This window comes from Chelonia mydas, chromosome 9 (genome assembly GCF_015237465.2).
Source record: "Chelonia mydas isolate rCheMyd1 chromosome 9, rCheMyd1.pri.v2, whole genome shotgun sequence".
NCBI classification, from domain to species: domain Eukaryota; kingdom Metazoa; phylum Chordata; order Testudines; family Cheloniidae; genus Chelonia; species Chelonia mydas.
In genome coordinates, this window is record NC_057855.1 from 37409290 (window position 1) to 37417311 (window position 8022).

Genomic DNA, 8022 nt, shown 5'->3' on the forward strand with positions numbered 1-8022 from the left:
CATCTTGCTAAGCTATTACATGGTGTACGTCTATCTCCGTCTCTATCCCCAGAAAGACACTGCAATATTTGAAACCGTGCAAAGCAGCCTTTTGTCTCTTACTTCATCCTATTCATCTGGATCCCCTGTTCCCTAGTCCTACTCTTTCTCTCTTCTGTTACCTGCTGCCTAAAGCTGAAGGAATCAAATTCTAGGGGGGAACATTTTGGTGCATTCTCTCTACTTCAAAGATGAGAATTCAGATCCCCCCCTCCACCCCAGATTTACAACAGAGTTTAAATTGACAACTTCCCCATGCAAAGAGGATACCTATCTCTCCGTGAGTCAGGTGCTTCCCCAATCAGTATATAAAGCACAACAAGCTCCAAATCCAGCACCCAGAATCAGCTGGAGTAGCTAGGCTAGATGCTGGAGAGATTCATGGCAGTATGGCTCCATCCCCCTCAGTTGGAGGATGCTGGGAGCAGATTCTCTGTCCCAGTCCTCCCAGCTTGCCCCTATCTGTTCTACTCACCCCCTGAGCACTGAACTCTATTGCACAAGGGGTATGCTTAACCCTTCATGGTTTTCCCAAATCCTGTTCTTTTTGCTCAGCAGAACCATACCAGTTCCATTAGCAGAGCGGGGGATGCTAAGTGCTGGTGGAGCCCCTTTTGTCTCTGAGTCAGTGTCTGTTGCCAGTCATTGGCCTTTTACATTAAACTGTGTCTCTATGCCTTCAAATGGCTTTAAATCAGGGACCATTTCTTTGTGTATGTGTTTGTGCAGCATAATGGGGTCCTGGTCTAAGACTACAGCTCCTAAACAAAGAGACTTCTGCTTCCTATACAATCTAGAAATGCAATAGTTCGGTGAGCATTAGATTCTCATTCTAATAGTCACCTGACTATGAAGAGGCACCCGAGGCTGGATCAGGAGTATTGGATTGGATTTCCTCTCCATTGAGCTCCAGCCCATTTTTCTTTTTAATGTTAGGCATATGTAATGAACTGATTAATGTGCATTTTTACTGGACTAGATGTCAGACCAGTGCAGTTTTTCATAGCATTCCTCCAGTGGTTGAGTAAATTAAGCACTGAGGTAGAGTCCATCTGGCTGAAATAAATTTTGCAATTTTTTTAACTTGGAAATTTTCAAATAGATTTTTTTTTTCAACAAAAAAACAAAAAACAAACTTTTCCAGTTTTCAGGTTTTTTCCTTATTCTCTCTTTTCTCCCCACTTTTTCAGTAACAAAATGAAAGAAAAGGAAAAAGGGAGAGAGGAAAAACTTCCCCACAAAACAAACAAAAAACACCCTGAAAACCCAAACATGTGTGTTTAATTTTTTCATTGAAGCTATTTTGGGAAAAATCATTTTGAAAAGTGATCATTTTTCAACAAATACATTTAGAATAAAACATTTTTGACCTAGCTCTAGAGTACAGTCAGTCCGGCAGTAGCAGTTTAATTCCCCATGGTTCATATGTGTGATTAGCTGACAACAACCATCATGTCTGTCTGTCAGCAGCAGCAGCCATAGTTTGCTATTTATTGGGCTGGCCTCCAGTGTATCGTGATCTGTGGAACTGGAATTAGAGGGTCTATGTTGCCTGGAGGCACAGTTATTCAGGAGACAGCAGGGAAACAGGGCATGCCAGGAAGTTAGGTTGGATGGAAGCAATTCTGCCACATGGACAAGGCAGTGCACAGGATTTAATAAAGTTCTACTTGTTTAGCTTAACCTGCAATCAGCATCACTCTTTCTGAATGAAACATCTCACCACTAGTGGCATGTGTACACAGCCTCTGAGTGTCCTTCCCAGTGCAGGTAGACAGACACACACTAACTCTGACCAAGCTCGCGTGCTAAGAGTAATAGTCTGACTGTGGGCTTGTCTACACTACCTGCTGGGTTGGCGGGCAGTGATCGATCCAGTAGGAGTCGATTTATCGTGTCTAGTATCCAGCGGGAGTCGACTTATCGCATCTAGTATCTAGTATAGATGAGATAAATCAACCGCTGAGCGCTCTCCCGTCAACTCTGGTACTCCACCAGAACAAGACGCACAAGTGGAGTGAATGAGAGAGCATTAGCTGTCGACTTACTGCAGTGAAGACACTGCGGTAAGTAGATCTAAGTACATCGACTTCAGCTACACTATTCAAGTAGCTGAAGTTGTGTATCTTAGATCGACCCCGCGCAATAGTGTAGACAAGCCCTAAGACTCGGGCTAGCCCCTGAGTACAAACCCACCTGACTCCCTGCTGTGGGGCTGGAGCTGCAACCCATGCTGCCACAGCACTCTGCTAATTTTATTGCTCTAGTTCGAGGAGAGCTAGTGCATGTCTACCCGTGCTGGGACACGTTCCCAGGTGCATTTAGGTATACTCTAAAAGGCAAGCGTGTTCTCTATTCTTCCCCTGCCACTTTAAGAAAACACTTGAGCCTGATCACCTAATCACAGGACACTATTAGAGCCCTCTACATACATACCGCTCCACTGAGCACTACTAGGCTGCATCAGGCTGAACCTAGGAGGGGAATAAACCTCTAATTGGCTGCCACTTGTGACAAAGTGGACTTAGGGTAGGTGAGAAGACTGCGGAAAGCCCATCTAAATGTCATGAACTGGGCAATTTATTACTTAGCAACATAAAACACATAACTGTAGTAACAGGTTTCAGAGTAGCAGCCGTGTTAGTCTGTATTCTCAAAAAGAAAAGGAGTACTTGTGGCACCTTAGAGACTAACCAATTTATTTGAGCATAAGCTTTCGTGAGCTACAGCTCACTTCATCGGATGCATACTGCTGTAGCTCACGAAAGCTTATGCTCAAATAAATTGGTTAGTCTCTAAGGTGCCACAAGTATAACTGTAGTAAAACACTGTTTGGCAACAGGTTCTGTCTTTCAAAGGGCTGCTTTCTGCATCAGCATCTCAGTTTTCACCAGGTCCTGGCAACCTCCCACCACAGAAGGCAGCCTTGAGCCTCTGTCACCTTAAACTCCTCTGAGAGGAAAGGAAAGGAAAAACTCTCGCTTTCATGACAAAGATTGTCTTTAAAAAAAAAATTCCATGGCTGAAAGAAGTATAGATAATTTCCATTCGTCTCCAAGCTTTCGTGAGCAGATATCAGATGGAAAATGGCTCACATAATTGTATTTTTTTACATTTTCAGTAAAAGAGTGTATATATTGTTTTGCTTGCAACAACCTGCTTCGTTCTGTTTTAAAATATGGGTTATCAGCAAGTGTCATCCTGAAGAATTGGACCCACTAGAGTAGTTTGTTACATTTCGGGGGGGGAGGGGAAGTGAAAGGCTGTTGTACTATTAAGCAACAGCAGTGGAGCTGCTGCTCTCAACCTCATTATTCAAGCCTCTCTTTAGTTCAATTATACACCTCTACAGCTAAGGAAGATAGATGAAGGTCATTTGGGAGCTGTAAACCACAGTGCATTGAATGCAGAACTGTGTTCTTAAACTGATTTACACCTTGTTCTACAGCATAGGGCTTCTATTGAAATGCAGGGGCAGTGATTGAAAAGCCTTCTTCCTGTTCTTTAGTCTCAGATCCAGTCCCTGTAATTATTACCTTGATTAAATGGTGAGAGACAATGAATGCCTCTTTCATTATCTGGGTGGTGACAAAAACCCAAAACAAAATGTAGGGACTATCAGCACTTGGCCAGGAAGCACACTGGGGATGTACAAAGATGTTTACATCTGCAATAAGATAATTCTTGGTTGTGTGTATTGGTCCAGTGAGGAAGAAAATGTGTAACTGAAAGAAGCAATTTGCCTTTCCAGAAGAGACAAAGAACTGCCATCTTGTAGTGATTTACCAGCCAGGATGGAGAATGTAATGTATACAGAAGAAAGTTAATTAAACAATGCAAATGCATATTTTAAAAAGAAGACACCTCACAGGCCATTGACAGATGATTACATATTTTATTCATATGAAACAGAACATTTTAAAGATTCATTTCTGCAATGTTAAAATATATGGTACAAGATTCTCCAGTGCAATTAATCTGTGGGTGCAAAAACCCTGCCATTCAGACGTCTAAGCACCTGAGTGAACCCCCAAAAAGGAGGTTGAGTTGGGACTCCTGTAAAAATTGGTCCTAGAGTCTCTCAAAATTATTCCAATTTTTATAATTTATGTAAGACAACACTATGCTATATTTATTAGGGCTCAATCCTGCAAAGTACTGAGGACCTCCATTGAAGTCAATGAGAGCAGACTCTGGCTCAATGAAAGTGAAAGGTGCTTAGCACTGCTCAGGAGGTGCTCAGCAACGTTCAGAGCTGCCTTTAGGTTGTATTCCAGCCTTGTCTTGGGAAATAATTTGTCAGCCTAAGCTAAATAGTAAATTTAACATAAAGGTAATGAAAACAAAGTGCTTTGAATTCTTTTCTGAAATGTGGGTTATTATAGAAGCCTGTGACTCTATCAACTCATTTTTATTTAGAAATAAATTCCAAGGGTAATCATGATTTTCTCCTTTCAAAAAGAAAACGGGAATTAGTTTCTGCTAGCACAGAACCTCATGTACTTTTGATAGGGAAAATAGAGTACTTTAGCAGACTATGTTTGAATATGTAAATCAGACCCTGAGTAGTTGGCTTCCTTCCCCGCACTGTTAAATTAATGTTCCCTCCGCAGGAATACCTTTTTGATATATACTATTTCAGAACTTGTTGAAGTCAGAAGAATTTTTTTTAAACTTCTCACTTATTAAAAACAATAGAGGGTTGTTTTTAACATCGATATTCTGTGAAAACATTTTTACCATGTAACATTTAAGGTTTGCATAGAAAATTCATGTTTAATAGTTGAATGTTTTATAGTTACTCTTGTGAAAGCAGCATGGTCCAAATAATGCCCTTGGTTGTATGGATTGGTCTCCCTTTGACTTCAGGATCCTACTGCCATACAGGATTATATTTCAATTTTAGATGTACACATAAAGTTCCCACTGACTTCAATATCACGTTACCGTAAAAACCCCAGTTGCATCCATGAATGTGCTTATATGATTCCAATTAACTTCAAAAAGAAAAGGATACTTGTGGCACCTTAGAGACTAACAAATTTATTTGAGCATAAGCTTTCGTGAGCTACTCACTTCAAAGCTTATGCTCCAATAAATTTGTTAGTCTCTAAGGTGCCACAAGTACTCCTTTTCTTTTTGCGGATACAGATTAACACGGCTGCTACTCTGAAACCTGTCAATTAACTTCAATTTCCCAATTCCATTCCCATTCCCAAACTCTGTCATTGGCACTCACATGTGGTTCTTATTGATTTCAACATCCCATGCCCATAAAGGGCCAAATTCTCTCCATGGATATTCCCATCTCATTCCCCACCCCACCACCATGCTGAGGTTGTTGGAACCCTGCCTGCTGGTCGTTGGAACCCTGCCTCCCCTGACCCCCGAGGCTGGGGTCGCTAGAACCCTGCCTGCCATCCACACAAGCCCTGCCTCCCCCCACAAGGGGCTGGCATCTGGCATCTGCCTCATCTGGCATGTTCCTCCGCATTGCACCCCACTTTTTTAACAAAAGTGGGCATTTGTCCCGTTTGCTTTTGCTAACTGATCAAGTCGGCAAAAGCAAATGGGATAAAGCCCACTTTTGCCAAAAAAGTCGGGACGGCCAGGAGAGGGCTTAAAAAAGGGACTGTACCAGCCAAAACCAGGTGTATGGTCACCCTACTTGTGCCTATCTTACATAGATCTTATCTGGAGTTTCGCTTTGTCTCTTTTCTATTTAATGATTATTTTGTATTGTATTTGTTGTAGTAATGAGGTGTAGCATTACAGAAATTATATATTTTAAAAATTCTCTCTTCGGAGGGCTCCCATTGATTTCAATCTTCTGGGGCCACGAAGATCCCGGTTCTGTTTTAGATGCACACATAGCTCCTGTTCGTGATTTTTAATGACCTACAATGGGACTCTTAAAGTAAAGCTCCTTTTGTATTATTTTGAAGCTTGACATTTAAAAAAAATAATCAAGAGTGCAGTTTGGGTAATGATTCCACCAAACAACACCAGCGCTTTAATTTCTTGTCACAACAGCAACTTCCAAACAACTCAGCTGTGCACCCTGGCTGATTCACTTCTTCTCTTAGGCTGGAGTGCCATGTTGCAATACTGCCTGAGAAGGGGCAGCATAGTTCCTCTGCCTTGGAAGCAGAGCAAGGACTTGGATTGTCCCTGAGGTGAGGTGAGCTAAGGTGTTAGCTCTTTTTTTTTTTTTTTTTTTTTTTTTCTGCAGCAGTTGATTTTTCCCTTGTGTGCTGATTCAGCTGCCAAGGGAAGTAGCCCTCTGGTGACTATTTTCCACCCTGCATAGTAACTAGTGTACTGCCCACATAGGGGATAGTGGATACCTTATATCCCCTGGACCACTGTGTGGTTGCGTTATGTGGCTCATGTCTGAGCCCATTAGAAGGAGTTGTCTTTCGCATAGGAAAACCTATGTGAATCCCTGTACACCACTCCTCATATCTCAGGAAGGCTGATGCTATCTCCATTCCTTAAATAACAGATGGAAAAGGATAAGTAGATGTTCGCATTTGTACTATTAAAAATATTGGTCATTTTTATTGGCCAAGTAAAATGATGGTAAATCTCCATTCTCAGTGAGTAGAAACTCGATGTGGGACTTCAATGACTTGGTGGGTATTCAGATCACCTAAACCACCTGCTTGTGTTTCTCAGCATAAACTCCAACATTAGTGTCCTCAAAAGAGGACACTACCAGGCATGCTATTGCAGCATGCTGGGAAGGAAGGCTGGATATCAGTTTTGAACCACAGCCCATAGGGGGAGGAGTGTGGAGGTACATTGCCTTAGCCGCAGCTCTTAGAGGCACTGTACCTGAGTCAACATAATGCTTCTTCCAATCATGCATAGTGCATCTTCTGAGGGGTGTATCTGTTGCACTGGCCCAGCCTCACAGGGGCTGAACTTATGCTCCTTCCTTTGCTCTACCCCTTCCTTCTGTTAGAATCCCTGGTCTTTAACAAGGAGTGAAATCTCACCGTGTTCCTCCACTAGGACGCATAGCGTGGAGAATAAGTATTCTGTTCGTCCACTGTCATGCCAAAATGGGGCACAAACTAATGCTTAGCTGATAGCACACAAATAGAGGATATGACAATACTAGCTCATTCTCACAGACAAATGAAATGCCAGTATCATACAAGTCTAGTGATGCCTGGACAAAATATTAAAGAGTCCAGCTTAGAGCCCTATGTAATGAGCTCTCTCATCACTGCAAGGGATTCAGTACCATTTGATTACCTTATATTAAAGCATTATAAAATGCTCCAGGAAGTTCAGCAGAATCGATCACACCATTAGCTGAGAAGTCCTGACCTATGAATTTGAATAGAAGGCACTAAGCACAGTCCTTATGACCTTTCTAACAAGCGTGCAACTGCCACTGCTGTGGGATATACTGAATTTTAAAAAAATGGAATGGGGAGCAATAACTTTTAAGAAAGGTTACATCTATTTGAAGCTTTTTCACTTGCTCTTTGAACATTGGTACAGAGCTAATGAGCTCCACTTAATGGTCACCTAATGGTCACAGCTGCTCAGAGGGAATTCTATGACTCAAAAATAAGCTTGGACTGAGGCACATATGTAATAAAATCTTATATCAATATAATTGTTCATCCCTACTCTTCATAAAGCATTTAACAACTATACACAGTACATATTGCTCAAAAGCACTGGCCTTTGGGGTGGAGCAAAGAGGTAAATACACACAATTTTTGGAGGAGGAGAAGTTATTGGCCCAGAATATTAATGTAAATTTCTTTTCTAATCAAAAGTACCATGAGATGTTGAATTTTATGCAGAGCCTACAGGATTCTTCCTGGTTTCTAAAGGTCTAATCTAAAAGATCCACATTCAATAAACTGCATGGTACTCAATTTATTTTCCATGGAAAGATGAAATGCTGAACTGACCCTGTCAAAATGTGACATCTGCCTAACTAATGCTAACCTGAAATTT